The sequence below is a fragment of the Aegilops tauschii genome, chromosome 7, assembly GCF_002575655.3.
Source record: "Aegilops tauschii subsp. strangulata cultivar AL8/78 chromosome 7, Aet v6.0, whole genome shotgun sequence".
NCBI classification, from domain to species: domain Eukaryota; kingdom Viridiplantae; phylum Streptophyta; class Magnoliopsida; order Poales; family Poaceae; genus Aegilops; species Aegilops tauschii.
The window spans coordinates 370,616,525-370,632,272 of record NC_053041.3 but is presented as its reverse complement, the minus strand read 5'-3'; the positions used below and the strand labels follow the sequence as shown (position 1 = coordinate 370,632,272).

General features: G+C 44.1%; 1 long non-coding RNA gene across 2 annotated transcripts; it reads right to left on the bottom strand.

Moving 5' to 3' along the window:
* Window positions 1-389: 389 nt before the first annotated feature.
* On the bottom strand, window positions 390-5,615 carry LOC120969819 (uncharacterized). 2 transcript variants are annotated; one of them, XR_012188914.1, is made up of 7 exons: window positions 5,055-5,615; window positions 4,682-4,761; window positions 4,474-4,599; window positions 4,245-4,278; window positions 1,721-4,154; window positions 1,306-1,389; window positions 390-718 (listed from the first exon to the last, which is right to left on the bottom strand). It is a non-coding gene; the product is annotated as an uncharacterized lncRNA (long non-coding RNA). The 2 variants fall into 2 exon arrangements; XR_012188915.1 differs by lacking the exon at window positions 4,245-4,278 and having other exon boundaries at window positions 1,721-1,852; window positions 5,055-5,334.
* Window positions 5,616-15,748: the final 10,133 nt, after the last annotated feature.

Genomic DNA, 15,748 nt, shown 5'->3' with positions numbered 1-15,748 from the left:
ATCGCACTTGCATCTTCATAGTGACGATGGGATGATTAGTAGGCGCATTTTGTTTTCTAGTACGTTTCCAAACAGAAAGAACGTGCCCCTTGCCCCGGCTACTGAGAAGGCAAGTTCTTCATCTACGAAGCTTTCCACTCCGCCTCCTTTGAAGAAGTCAACACTTCCCTACGCTTCCTTGTCGAAGAAAAGTAAGGCTCCAGAGAGTGAAGCTAAAAATAGAAGGCTTCAGAACCTGTTGAGAAGCCAACGAAGAAGAAGCAAAGTGACAATGTCACTATAAATGAGCCAAACCTTTTTCCGCCGTTGGCCTCAATGCCACCGCTTGTGTCGGCCGTTTGGGGCAAAATATGAAGAAAACCCCAAGATTCCCCCTATGAAAAGATGGATGAAGAAATTTTCACCTTTGATGACACTGCTCTTATGTTATCATCGCCTCACCCTACAGAAACTGAAGAAGTTGCAGGTAAAGAAAGCGAGCATGTGGATATTAGAGATGCCCGAAAATCAAGAATTCATGGTGACTATTAGGCTCAAGAACATTCAAATTCTCCTCTCCACACCACGCCTCATGTGAAATCTTCGGAACCGCCCTTTGACATTGTGCCTATTCACCTTGAATCAGATAAGCCTCAATCTCCATTGCAAAGGATTTGCAGGTCCTAGTTCTCCCCTGCATCTCCGTCGGTCAGTATTCTTCAAGAAGCCGACCCCGCCACTACAGAAGAATATGAAAGAGCAATTGTATCAATTGCTAAAGAAAATGTTGCTGATGTAGATGAAGAAAACGATTGTAGTGACATGGCATATTTTTTGCTTAGATGGCAGTCCATGATACTCTTATGACACTCTCACTACGGGAGGTCCAATACTGGGTGATAGATCAAGTGGTGACTTGATTTTTTGGATAAGCTCAGTGTGAAGGTTCGGCCCATCCGAAAGTGCATGTTCACACCGTAGCTCATATGCATACGAGGTGAGCGGTGAAATCCCCCAAAAAGTAAAACAAAATAATTTTTTCTGAATCTTTTTATACCAAAGATGGTCGTGTGCTCTATCCACATGCACATTTCTGAGAAGAAATGACATCTGTGGTGATATGGACAAAACAACCAGTCCCCCAAAAATGATTTTAAAATGACATTTTCAAAACATCTTTCTTTCCGGAGCATCACAAATGAGTTTCTTCACGAAAATTTGTATGTACATAGAACACTTGATCGAATTTATTACTCCCTCCTATCCATATTAATACTATAAAGTTGTATTAAGTGTGCGTCTAGTAATATGGATCAGAGGGAATACCTTTTTTCTTAGCTCGGGAGCCAAAATCCATGTCCTGGTCCATCAAGAATTTTCCGATAAAAGGTCTCCCTGCAGTGATTTTAACTACAGCAGTAAAATATGGTTAAAGAATAACAAAGCATCGAAGGCAGCTTATTTTGGAAAAAGGAATAAATATACACAAAGCTTTTATACTACTAGTAAGTGTGCACGTGCAACGCACGTCTACATAATGATGATCATAGACATCTGAAATTGCCAGGTTTCCATAAATTGGCCTATTGGAATGTTGAACGTGCAGTTGCCCAGTCACAGTATATATGCATCAATATATGACTGAATTATTCATGAAAAATAGGACTGTGCCATGAGGATCAGATATATACAAATTAATAGCATGGTGTTGTGTCATGTTCAGGAAGTCAATGAAACATACCTTGAATTACTTGAGCAAAGAAGATTGTTGCGGAGGGAAGTCCAGCCCTTGTCTTATCAATTGTACCATTATTCCTCAGTCAGATGTTGCAAAAAATGGCCATCCATCATCTATTGGTTCCATATTAAGAATCTAGACAGACATGCAGGTCTCCTCAGTATTGTTAGACAATCCATTTGACAATTATCATGCTCCAAAATGTGCACGGTTAATAAGACAATACATGTGCAATGCATGCCTTCTATTAGCATTGGTTTCCACACTTGCCCATTATATGAAAGAAACAATATAGATATCAATTAAAATCTGAAAAGACCGTACTCTTCCTAAATGTCTCAAATGGAACCACCTGCTTAAATGATGTGCAGAGAGAAATATTAAATATGCATATATTGGAAAAGGTAATAACCGAAGTTATAACAGTAAAAGTTGGAACTATCAATCACCCTTTAATTGCTACATAGTGAGTCCGTGAATTAGTGTAAAGCTTCGCAAGCTGTTCCACTTGCCCAAACAAAATAGAAACCAAATCAGTCCTAATCAATCTGCTAAGAAATTATAAGAACATAAAATTCAAGATTCACATCTCAAATAGTTTCAAATGAGAACACGAGTGAATCAACAGAGGCCCTTTGCTTAATCCATTGCAAATATATCAAGGCCCTGCAAAGGCGGGACTACCACGTGCATGAAGATGGGATGAAATATAGACTCAACAGGTTCATGGCTGCAATAATCATTATCTGTGTTTACCTGATATTTTTTTTTTTAATTTTCACCAGGGGAGGAGGGGCCCCCCTCAACCACCTGAATATATTCCATCGAATTTGCCTAGAAGCCTCGCAGCTCCATACAAGATAGGTTCAAGTGAACCAGAATACACGGGGGAAACAAGAGGAGACACAACCAAAAAACACACACACACACACACACGCACGCACACATCCAGCCGAACCTCCGGAAGACCCGCCGAGGAAAGGGCACAGAAGAAGGCCTTTCGAAGATCCGAAGCCGGACGCACCAACACCACCGACCGCCATTCCAAATATCATCAGCACAACCAGCAAGGAGGAGGACCTCAACTTACACCTTCATCCGACCAAGCAAGGAGAAGAGCCTTGAACGTTGGCCGGCTGGTTGCCACCCAACAGCACCCCGCAGAGGTAGAGGTGCCATATGGGAACGAGGAGATCCATTGAGTAGGATAACGACCCTGCTAACCCGGCTTCGGATGAAAATCAAACCCAATCCGGCGCATGGCTGAGCCACGATCTCGCAGACAGAGCACCACCTTCTCACCAACAAGGCACACACCACCGTCGACCCCAAATTGGCCGCACCACCACCACCATCGAACCCACAGCGAGCAGCCCCCACATAGACGAACCAAGCCGAACCTAGATGATGCCTTCAAGAAGGGATGCGACACAAAATGCGCCGCCATCACCTGTTCCAGGAGAACCTGAAACATGGGTTTCCCCAGGTTTTCGGAGGAGCACTCACCATGACAGCGCCGCCTCCACAGAGGTACACGGCGCCCGCAGGCGTCGCCGTCGCCGGCTCCGGCAGGAGCAGAGCTTTCGCCCAAGTGAGAATACCACCTCCTAGAAGCATCGACAGGTCATGGAGCACTGCCCCCTGCACATTGCCACAGAGAAGGGCCACTGCAGCCCCGCCGCCACACATGACCGGATCCGGTCCACCGCAGGCCAGATCCGGCAGGATCCAACATGCCCCGCCCGCCCCCAATCGGATCGGAGCCAAATCCGCGGCCGGCAGGCACGTCGCCCAGGCAAGGGGCGAGCACCACCACCCCGCGCCTCACAGAGCACCTCCGCCGGACCCCCAACCAAAACCAGCAGATCCCCGACGCCCCCGAAGCACCGGGCGCCAACGCAGCGGGGAGTCGCCGGTTCGAGGGAGGCCAGCGGGAGGGAACCGCAAGCGCACCCACCCCCACCGTCCCCGGCCACCGCGCTCGAAGAAGTGACGCGCGTCGGAGTCACGCCGCGCCGCCCGCGCCACACAGAGCTCCCCGGCTCGTGGGGCGCTCTGCGCAAAGAATGACGCCCCGCCGCCGCCAGATCTGAGCGGGCTTTGCCCGGCAGGAGCTTTTGGCGGCGGCGGGAGGGAGTAGCGGGAGGGGGGTTTCGGCCGGGGGGAGGGGTCGCCGCCCGAGCCGCCCTGGGGAGGACGGCCGGGCCGCCGTTCGTGAAGACTAAATTTAAATCACTCCGAGCGAACTGTTTACTTGATATATCAAGAGCAGTGGGCAGCATCAATCGGACACTCTGGTAGATCAGAGTACTCTGATGCTCCGCCTTCAGTCCAGTCTGCTACGTACCGGCGCCGCTGCCTCCTCTTCCCCGCGACACACCAAATCAAATCTAATTGCAGATAATGATGTCGAAACTGTTGCAGTCTGAACAATGACCTGCAAACACTCTTAGAGCTCAGGTTGTAGTGTAAATTTCAAAATCAGTTCTTTGGGCCACTCTATTGAACTGAGAAAGCAAAACCGAACCTAAATTTGGGTTATGGTCTTTAAGTCGTCAGTCCTGTAGTCAAAATCGAAGTGAAGATTTGATGTCCACGCAAGAAAAATTATCAGACTTCATTAGCCCGTGAATTCAATTACTGAAATAACAAGGTAGATAACAGAGTATATCTTGTTGCAGACTTTTCTGCACTTCATTTTCCCATTGATAGGACTATATAGTACGGAGTAGTAATGAAGGGGAGGATGTAGATACCCGGAACATCTTGTTGCAGTTGATAGTACAAAACTATTCGCCCGCATTGGCGTGTTGCAAATAATTCTAAGTACATTATCCAATAATAAACATTTATTTTCTGAGAGTAAAATATTGCCACTAATCCTGCATATGTAAGCCATGTTGTGAATAATACGGACTGTCCCAAGCATATTACAAACATGAAAAAAATACAAATCATACGTACAATTTTATCCAAACTCAGCAAAATAATTGTGGACTGTTTGAATCCACATCACCAACAGCTAATGGCAAGTAGTTCAGTACCTTACAAAAGGATGTCGTGAAAGTTAGGAACCAGCTAAAAATGTTCAGATTTCTTTGGAAAGAACACAATGAAACCAATGGAAATTATGCATCCTACTCGGTGTCATCCGGGAACTCACGTTGGTGTGGCAAACAAGCATTATTGATGTCTGAGTCAAAAGATTCAACAAACAACTGTAGGTTCTGAACGTACAGTCTAGGTATGAATACACAAGATATGAATCCATCAAGCAATATCGATGCACAAGAGTCTTGGTTTGAATAAGGTATAAGAAAATCATGTCGATTCTTACCAGTGTCATCCTCTCCGGGAGGCCAGCCATCTCCTGTGCACAGCGCCTTTGCGTGCTCAAGATTACACCATGGTAAGAAAATCATGTCGATTCTGATCGGTGTCTTCCTCTCTGGGAGGCTGGCCATCTCCCTGTGCACAGCGCCTTTGAACGCAGCCGCACGGGTGGTCGCCTCTGGCCGTCGGTGCGATCTGCAGCCCCGCGCGGCCAAGGACGACGGCGCAGGGTCTGCACCATGGAACGGCACGATCCCTTTAGACTCCAAGCTACTGGGGCCGAGGCGGCGCATGGACTTGGCGGCGCCCTCGTTGTCTCCGTCAACACGGCCAACTGCGACGGCGGCGTAGCCCTCTCGCGCCAAGAACGGACGGCGCGCGGCACAGAAAGAACGACACCTTGTTCCGGCCCGACGCCAGACCAGCGTCCTGAACGGAGAGGAAGCAGCCTCGATGCTCTTGCCAGCCATGGCAACGGCGACTGTGGTTATCCTGCGCTCCCTGTGGCGTGGACTTCTGAGGCGGACTACCCGCCGGGCATGCCCCCCGTCCCGCTCGCTCGGGTGAGATTAGATAGAAAGTTAGCGTTAATTGAGGGTGGGATTACGTGGTTGCCCAGCGAGCCTTTTTTTTAACGTCCGCTCGCTCATGGCAGAGTTTTCGTCCGCACCTCAAAATTGCTAAACGTACTGTTGACGAGGTTAGTTGTTATGTTAACAGTTAGATCTAAATAAGTGAGTCTGATCGTGAGGCTATAATTGCTTTGATTTGTTGTGTGTACATTAGCTGGGGGTGTTTAGAGAAGAAAATGTTTGCTTGTTTAATAGTAGTATAGACTACTAAAAATGCTTCCGACAAAAGAAAACAAAACTGTATACAACATGATGTGTGGGCTATGCCGGCCACTCCAACGGCTAGAGAGGGAGCGGTGTCCAGGTGATGCCAACGGAGGGCAGAAACTTTTTGACACCATCTACCTATACTAGCAGCTGGATACCATACCACGCTCTCTCAACCACAGCTTCCCTCTCCCTGCAGCGACAGCAAAGAAGCGTACAGCTCCAGGCTTTAAAAAGACCCCTCCTTTCGCAGCACCCCACGCAGCAACTCACTCCCCGACATATCGCGCCCCCCCCCCCCCCCCCCCCCCCCCCTCCACGACACGCTTCCCAGTCTCCACGCCCTCTGGCCTTGCCGACACGAAACAATCCACACGAGATAAACCGCGAGAGACTGCGGCGCTGGGCACGAGACGGGCCGGGCGAGTGGTGGTTGGTCCCCACGCAAAGGACGTCGTCGTTCTCGGCCCACGTTCCTCGGCCCCACCCAGGGCGAGCGGACGGTTCTGCCCCTGCGCTCCTTGCAGTTCGTTGGCCCAGGGGCAGTCCCGTCACTCCGCGGGTGTGTACGTCCGGCCCTGTCACGTCGTGCTCTCTCCTCCTGCTGCCTATACTCTGCTCTGCGCGCGCGAGAGAGAGTGTGTGTGACAGCGACCGATGGAGAGAGATGGGTGGGAAGAAAAAGGAGGAGAGAGAAAGGGATGGGGATGGGGTGCAGCGTCACAAGTGATTCGGTTCACTGCTCCCGCGGCAGGTCCGTGCCCTGGTACGCGGCACGCTGCTAAGCTATGGGTACACCAGGTTCGTGCCTAACTCTTTGCCGCTACAGGCTGGACCTCCCGCGGTGGAGGTATCATTCCTATTTCGATGCAATGTAATTATGAAAAGTGCTTAGGTAAGGTGCTAACATAAAAAGGCTTAGCTTCTAAGAGCAATTATTAATAATATAGTCAGCACCTGGAGCCGGCCGCTGGCTGTATAATACTGACATGACATCAAGATCTAGCAATATTATTCACTCATATGTCTATTACGATTAGTGAACATTTTCCACTTTCTTTCCTGTTTTGCTAAACTCATCTTACCTAGGAGCATGTGTAGAGAGATTGACTATTGTATAAGAGCTCACTTCCTCTTTTTGACTGCCTCTCTTCTTTGAATAGGCAAAAATGCCATGTAAGTAGGCTTATAACCCATTATTGTAATTTTTGTAATCTTTCTTTGTTTAATTGTTTAGCGGTCAAACTTTTCGTGCATAATTGTTTTGTCTAGGTTAGCATGTTTGGCATCATTTGTTTCTGGGTAATCATAGTGCTCTCTCTCCTGTTTAATTATTTTGCCATGTCATTTTTAGCCTATATGGTATTCTTACCATATGTACACACTAAAACGACTAGAAAGAGCCTAAGAGTGCCATGCATTGTCATCTAAGTAGAAGTGTGATGTAGCACTGTACATTAATTAATAATATGAGAGAGCGTTATAACACATATTAGGGAAACTTTCCATGCATAATTGTCTAAACTTTCCTTTGTTTAATTGTTTAGCCGTCAAACTTTTCACGCACAATTCTTCTGTCCAGGTTCGCATGTTTGGCATCATTTTTTTGGGGTCATTATAGTGCCCTCTCTCTCTCCTGTTTAATTGTTTTGCCATGTTATTTTTTGCATATACGGTATTCTTACCACATGTATACCCTGGAACAACTAGAAAGAGCCTAAGAGTACCATGCGTTGTCATCTAAGTAGAAATGTGACGTAACACTGTAATTAATAATATGAGAGAGTGTTCTAACATATTTTAGGGCATCTTCAATAGTTTGTTGGTTAGCTTGTTGGTAAAGTTAGCAATGTCATCCACCACCAACTCATTTTACGCTACTCCAATATATACATGTAGTGTGGCCAATGGGCGGTGAGAGCATTTATAAGGTTTCTCTCTCATTTTACTTTGGACCTTGTGATGGAGAACGTTGCATGGAGAAAAATGTTACGGAACACCCAAGATTTATTCTATGGAGATGCTAGCAACGAAAGGGAATGTGTCTACATACACTTGTAGACCGAAAGCGTTAACGATCTAATAATCATGGTTGGTATAGTCGTACTTACGTCGTGATCCAATCCGATCCAAGCACCGCACGAGCGGCATCTCTTAGATGTGCACACATATGGCTCGGTGACATCTCCTCCTTCTTGATCTAGCAAGCGAGGGAGAAGAGGTAGATAGATTTGAACCAACATGACAGCGTGGTGGTGATGGTGGCAGCGAAACTCCGGCAGAGCTTCGCCAAGCGCAACCGGACGAGGAGATTGGAGAGGCGACGACTAGCAATGGATGGGCCGCCCCTCTCCTGCGCCTCCCTCTCTTTATATAGGCTAGGGTCAGGGAAGGGTGGCCAAAACCCTCCTAGGGCCGGCCACAAGGGAGAAATCCCTTTAAATTTAGAGATTAGATCTTATCTTTAAATTTAAATGACATGGGCCTTGGGGGTTGGTGCGGCCAGCCCGTGTGGGTTGTTGCCCCACCCTGGGTCGTTGGGCCCCACGGTGGAACCCCCGCAACCTTCTTGAACCTTCTCAGTACTCTACCGAAAATTCCCAACCTTTTTCGGTACCCTGAAAAACACTTTCCATATATAAATCTTTACCTCCGGACCATTCCGGCGCTCCTCGTGATGTCGCGGATCCCATCCGGGACTCCGAACTACCTTCGGACTTACCACTACGAATATCCCAATACTACACTAGCGTTACCAAACGTTAAGTGTGTTACCAAACGTTAAGTGTGTGACCCTCCAGTCAAATTAATAGAAGGATCTAGATGCCCATATTGACTCGCACATATTCAACGAAGATCTTTATCGGTTTAAACCACGATGTCAAGGATTCAGTTAATCCCGTATACAACTCCCTTTGTCCGGCAATATGTTACTTGCTCAAGATTCGATTGTCGGTATCGCCATACCTAGTTCAATCTCGTTACCGGCAAGTCTCTTTACTCGTTCCATAATACAAGATTCCCGTGACTAAGCACATTAATCACATGCTTGCAAGCTATTCATGATGTTGTATGACCAAGAGGGCCCAGAGATATCTCTCCGCCATAAGGAGTGACAAATCTGAGTCTCGATCCATGCAACCCAACAAACACTTTCTGAGATACATGTAGATCACCTTTATGATCACCCAATTACGAAGTGACATTTGATACCCACAAAGTATTCTTCCGGTATTAAGGAGTGGCACAATCTCATGCTCTAAGGAACAGATACTTGACATGAAGAAAGTTGTAGCAATTAAACTAACTGACACGATCAGATGCTAAGTTACGGTTGGTTCTGTCCATAACATCATTCTCCTAATGATGTGATCCATTATTAAATGACAACTCATGTCTATGGTTAGAAAACCTTTTAATCAACAAGCTAGTCTAGTAGAGGCTTACTAGGGACACAGTGTCTGTTTATGTATCCACACATGTATTTTAGTTTCCAATCAATACAATTCTAACATGGATAATAAACATTTATCATGAACAAGGAAATATGATAATAAAAAATTTATTATTGCCTCTAGGGTATATTTTCAACAGTCTCCCACTTGCACTAGAGTCAACAATCTAGTATACATCGTAATGAATCTAACACCCATAGAGTCTTGGTGCTGATTTTGTTTTGCCCGTGGAAGGGATTTAGTGAACGGGTCCGCAACATTCATATCCATATGTACTTTACAAATCTCTATGTCTCCCTCCCTGATGTAATCACTGATGGAGTTGAAGCGGCGTTTGATATGCTTAGTTTTCTTGTGAAACCTTGGCTCCTTGGCAATGGTAATGGTCCCAGTGTTGTCAAAATATATAGTCATGGGATTTGATGCACCAGGAACCACACCTAGATCGGTCAGGAACTCCTTCATCCGGACTCCTTCCCGCGCCGCTTTTGAAGGAGCTATATATTCCGCTCCACATGTGGATGCTGCTACCACGCTCTGCTTGGAGCTGCTCCAACTGACTGCTCCACCATTCAAAACAAATACATATACAGTTTGAGACTTTGAGTCACCCGGATCAGTGTCAAAGCTAGCATCGACATAACCCTTTACCATGAGCTCCTTACCTCCATAAACGAGAAACATTTCCTCTTTAGGTACTTAAGGAAAGTTTTGACCACTGTCTAGTGTTCCATTCCTAAATCACTTTGGTACCTACCAGCCATACTTATGGCAAGGCACACATCAGGTCTAGTGCACAACATGGCACATGATAGAGCCTATGCCTGAGGCATAGGGGACGACTCTCATCCTTTCTCTATCTTTTGCCATGGCTGGGCATTGAGTCTTACTCAACTTCATACATTGCAACATGGGCAAGAACCCCTTCTTTGACTGGTCCATTTTGAATTTCTTCAAAACTTTATCAAGGTATGTACTTTGTGAAAGTTCTATCAGGCGTCTTGATCTATTTATAAAGATCTTGCTGCTTCACTGAGGTCTTTCATTGAAAAGTTCTTTTTCAAATAATCCTTTACACTTTCCAAAAGTTCTATATCATTTCCAATCAATAATATGTCATCCACATACAGTATTAGAAATGCTACAGAGCTCCCACACACTTTCTTGTAAATACAAGCTTCTCCATAAACTTGTATAAATCCAAAAGCTTTGATCACCCCATCAAAGTGTAGATTCCAACTCCAAGATGCTTACACCAGTCCATAGATGGATCGCTGGAGCTTGACAACTTCAGGTTTCAACATATACAATTCTTCCTTAATGAAACCATTAAGGAACACAATTTTGATGTCCATCTGCCAGATTTCACAATCAGAAAGTGCAACAATTGCTAACATAATCTTAACAGATTTCAGCATCGCTACGGGTGATAAAGTCTCATCATAATCAACCCCTTGAACTTGTGGAAAACCCTTTGCGACAAGTCAAGCTTTATAGATGGTGACATTACCATCACTGCCCCTCTTGTTCTTAAAGATCTATTTATTCTCAATGGCCTTTCAGTCATCAGGTAAGTCCACCAAAGTCCACACTTGGTTTTCATACATGGATCCTATCTCGGATTTCATGGCATCTAGGCATTTGTTGAAATCTGGGCTCATCATCGCTTCCTCATAGTTCGTAGGTTCACCATTATCTAACAACATGACTTCCAAGATAGGATTACCATACCATTCAGGGGCGGTGCGTGTCCTAGACGACCTACGAAGTTTACTATTAGCTTGATTCTAAGTTTCATGATCATCGTCATTAGCTTCCTATGTAGTTGGTGTAGGCATCACACGAACATCTTTTTGTGCTACTTTACTCTCCAATTCGACAAAAGGTTTAGTAACCTCATCAAGCTCTACCTTCCTCCCACTCACTTCTTTCGAGAGAAACTCCTTCTCTAGAAAGGATCCATTCTTGGTAACAAAGATCTTGCCCTTGGATCCGTTATAGAAGGTATACCCAATTTTCTCTTTAGGGTATCCTATGAAGGCACACTTCTCCGCTTTGGGTTCGAGCTTATCAGGCTGTAGCCTTTTGGCATAAGCATCACATCCTCAAACTTTAAGAAACGAAAGCTTAGGTTTCTCGCCAAACCATAATTCATACGGTGTCATCTCAACGGATTTAAATGGTGCACTATTTAAAGTGAATGCGGTTGTCTCTAATGCATAAATCTAAAACTATAGTGGCAAATCGGTAAGAGACATCATAGAACGTACCATATCCAATAAAATACGATTACGACTTTCGGATACACCATTACGCTGTGGTGTTCCAGGTGGAATGAGTTGTGAAACAATTCCACATTGTCTTGAATGCATACCAAACTCATAACTCGAATATTCACCTCCACGCTCAGATCGTAAAATTTTTATTTCCTTGTTACGACGATTCTCTACTTCACTCTGAAACTCCTTGAACATTTCAAATGTTTCAGACTTGTATTTCATTAAGTAAATATACCCATATCTACTCAAATAATCTGTGAAGGTTAGGAAATAGTGATATCCACTGCGTGCTTCAACACTCATTGGACCGCATACATCGTTATGTATTATTTCCAACAAGTCACTCACCCGCTCCATTATACCAGAAAACTGGGGTTTTAGTCATCTTGCCCATGAGGAATGGTTCACATGTATTAAATGATTCAAAGTCAAGTAATTCCAAAAGTCCATTAGTATGGAATTTCTTCATGTGCATTGCACCTATATGAGCTAAGCGGCAGTGCCACAAGTATGTGGTACTATCAACATTCACTTTGCATCTTTTGGCATCAATATTACGAGCATGTGTATCACTACGACCGAGATTCAACAAGAATAAACCATTCACATTGGACACATGACCATAAAAGATATTATTCATATAAATATAACAACCACTATTCTCGGATTTAATAACCATCTCGCAATAAACAACACCCAGGTATATGTTCACGCTCAACGCAGGCACCAAATAACAATTATTGAGGTCTAAAACTAATCGCAAAGGTAGACGTAGAGGGAGCGTGCTGACGATGATCACATCAACCTTGGAGATATTTCCAACACGCATCATCACCTCGTCCTTAGCTAGCCTTCTTCGTTTATTCCACAGCTCCTATTTCAAGTTACAAATATTAGCAAGCGAACCACTATCAAATACCTAGGCGCTACTACGTGCACTAGTAAGGTATACATCAATAACATGTATATCAAATATACCTTTGTTGACGTTGCCGCCTTCTTATCTGCCAAGTACTTAGGGTAGTTCCGCTTCCAGTGGCCATTCCCCCTGCAGTAGAAACACTCAGTCTTAGGTTTGGGTCCAGCCTTGGGTTTCTTCACGGGAGCGGCAACCAGTCTTCTTGAACTTCACTTTGTTTCCCTTACCCTTCTTGAAACTGGTGGTCTTTTTAACCATCAACACTTGATGTTCTTTCTTGATTTCTACTTCCGCGGTTTTAAGCATCGCAAAAAGCTCAGGGAGTGTCTTCTCCATCCCTTGCATATTTTAGTTCATCACAAAGCCCTTGTAGCTTGGTGGCAGTGACTGAAGAACCCTATCAATTACTACTTCATTAAGAATAGCAACCCCCAACTGATTGAGGCGATTGGCGTACCCAGAGATTTTGAGTGCATGCTTGCTAACTAAGCTGTCCTCCTCCATCTTACAGCTAAAGAATCTGTCTGAGGCTTCATACCTCTCCACACGGGCGTGAGCCTGAAATATCATTTCCAACTCTTGCATCATCTCATATGCCCTGTGGTGCTCAAAACGCTTTTGGAGCCCTGGTTCTAAGCCATAAAACATGGCGCACTAAACTATCGAGTAGTCATCAGACCTCGTCTGCCAGCTATTCATAGCATCCATAGTTGAGGGAGCGGGTGGCACACTGATATGTCTCCAACGTATCTATAATTTTTGATTGTTCCATGCTAGTATATTTGCTATTTTATATCATTTTTGGGACTAACCTATTAACCTAGTGCCCAGTGCCAGTTGCTGTTTTTTCCTTGTTTTTCTCTTTTACAGAAAATCAGTACCAAACGGAGTCCAAACAGAACAAAACTTTTGACGGTTTTTCTTGGACGAGAAGAGAACCACGAAGCTTCGGGAGGAGGCCAGAGGAGCAACGAGAGGGCCACAAGCCCTAGAGGCGCGCCCCTAGGGGGGCGCCCCCAGGCTTGTGGGCCCCTTGGGACTCCCCTAACCCTAATCTCAGCTCCATAAATACCCAAATATTCCCCGTATACCAGAGGGCACACAAAAAATACTTTTCCATCGCCACAAGCTTCTGTCCTCATGTGATCCCATCTTGGGGCCTGTTCCAGTACTCTGCCGGAGGGGGATTCGATCACGGAGGGCTTCTACATCAACCTTCATGCCCTACCGATGATGTGTGAGTAGTTTACCACAGACCTACGGGTCCATAGCTAGTAGCTAGATGGCTTCTTCTCTATCTTTGCTCTTCAATACAATGTTCTCCTTGATGTTCTTGGAGATCTATTCAATGTAATCTTTTTTTGAGGTGTGTTTGTTGAGATATGATGAATTGTGAGTTTATGATCAGATTATCTATGAATATTATTTGAGGCTTCTCTGAACTCTTTTATGCATGATTAAGATAGCTTTGTATTTCTCTCCGATCTATTGATTTGGTTTGGCCAACTAGATTGATTTTTCTTGCAATGGGAGAGGTGCTTTGTGATGGGTTCAATCTTGCGGTGTCCTTACCCAGTGACAGAAGGGGTAGCGAGGAACGTATTTGTATTATTGCCATTAAGGATAAAAAGATGTTTTTATCATATTGATTTGATCTATCCCTCTACATCATGTCATCTTGCTTAAGGCGTACTCCGTTCTTGTTAACTTAATACACTAGATGCATGCTGGATAGCGGTCGATGTGTGGAGTAACAATAGTAGATGCAGAATCGTTTCAGTCTACTTGTCACGGACATGATGCCTATATTCATGACCACTGCCTTAGATATCGTCATGATTATTCGCTTTTCTATCAATTGTTCAACAGTAATTTGTTCACCCACCGTATGCGTTCTTTCAAGAGAGAAGCCTCTAGTGAAAACTATGGCCCCCAGGTCTACTTTTACCATATTATTTTCAGATCTATAAATCCAAAAACCCAAAAATACCTTGCTGTAATTTATTTACCTTTACTTTATTTTGCACTTTTATTTATCTTTTATACCTATCTCTATCAGATCTCATCCTTGCAAGTAACCATGAAGGGATTGACAACCCCTTTATCGCGTTGGGTGCAAGTATTTGTTTGTTTGTGTAGGTGCTATCATTGGAGACTTATGTGTTCCTCCTACTAGATTGATACCTTGGTTCTTAACTGAGGGAAATACTTATCTCTACTTTGCTACATCACCTTTCCTCTTCAAGTGAAAAACCAATGCAAGCTCAAGAAGTAGCAGGAAGAATTTGTGGCGCCGTTGCCGGGGAGGTTCTACATCAAGCCTACCAAGTACCTATCATAAACTATAATCTCTTACATTACATTATTCACCATTTCCTCTTTTTTCCTCTTCCCCACTTCTAAAACATTTTCAAAAAACACAAAAATATTTTCCTTCTTTCCGTTTTCCTTTATGTCTTACTTGGTTTGTTTGCTTGTTTGCTTGGTATAATTGTGTGTTTATTGCAAATCAGAAGCAAAAAATAGGGGGGGGTTATGGATCCTCATCCACTTGCTAATCTTTTTAAAAGATCCAACTATGATGAACCAATTGCTAGTGAGTTGAGTGCACTAGATTATCTTTATGAAGATTTGCTTGAAATTTGTGATGGAGTGCTAAAGGAAGAAACTTATGAAGTGATTCACAATAGCTCCTTGAATGAAAAGCATGATTGCAATGGTGTTACTATAAATTCTGTTAATGTCAATTGTGCTAATAATATGCAAAACCCCAAGCTTGGGGATGCTAAATTTGATATGTCCACTGCTTATTGCAATGATCATGATTGGGGTGATTCTTCTTATGATCTTGAAAATTTATTTAATCCTCATGATGAATATGATATTGAAAGTGGGTTTGGAAGAATTCCAACTTTAGGTAATAATGATCCCACTACTTTGGAGAATGATCAATCTTATGAAATTTTTGATAAAAATGGGTTTGGAGAGGTCATGACTTTATTTGATGATAATCCCACTATTTTGGAAGAGTGTCAACTTTGTATGCATGAGGATCATGAAGAGAAACTTTTATATGATAGCCATATTGTTGACTTTGATTATGATCCTACATGTAATTATTATGAGAGAGGAAAATATGGATGTAGAAATTTTCATGTTACTAAATTACCTCTCGTTATGTTGAGATTGCTATTGTTTCTTTCTTC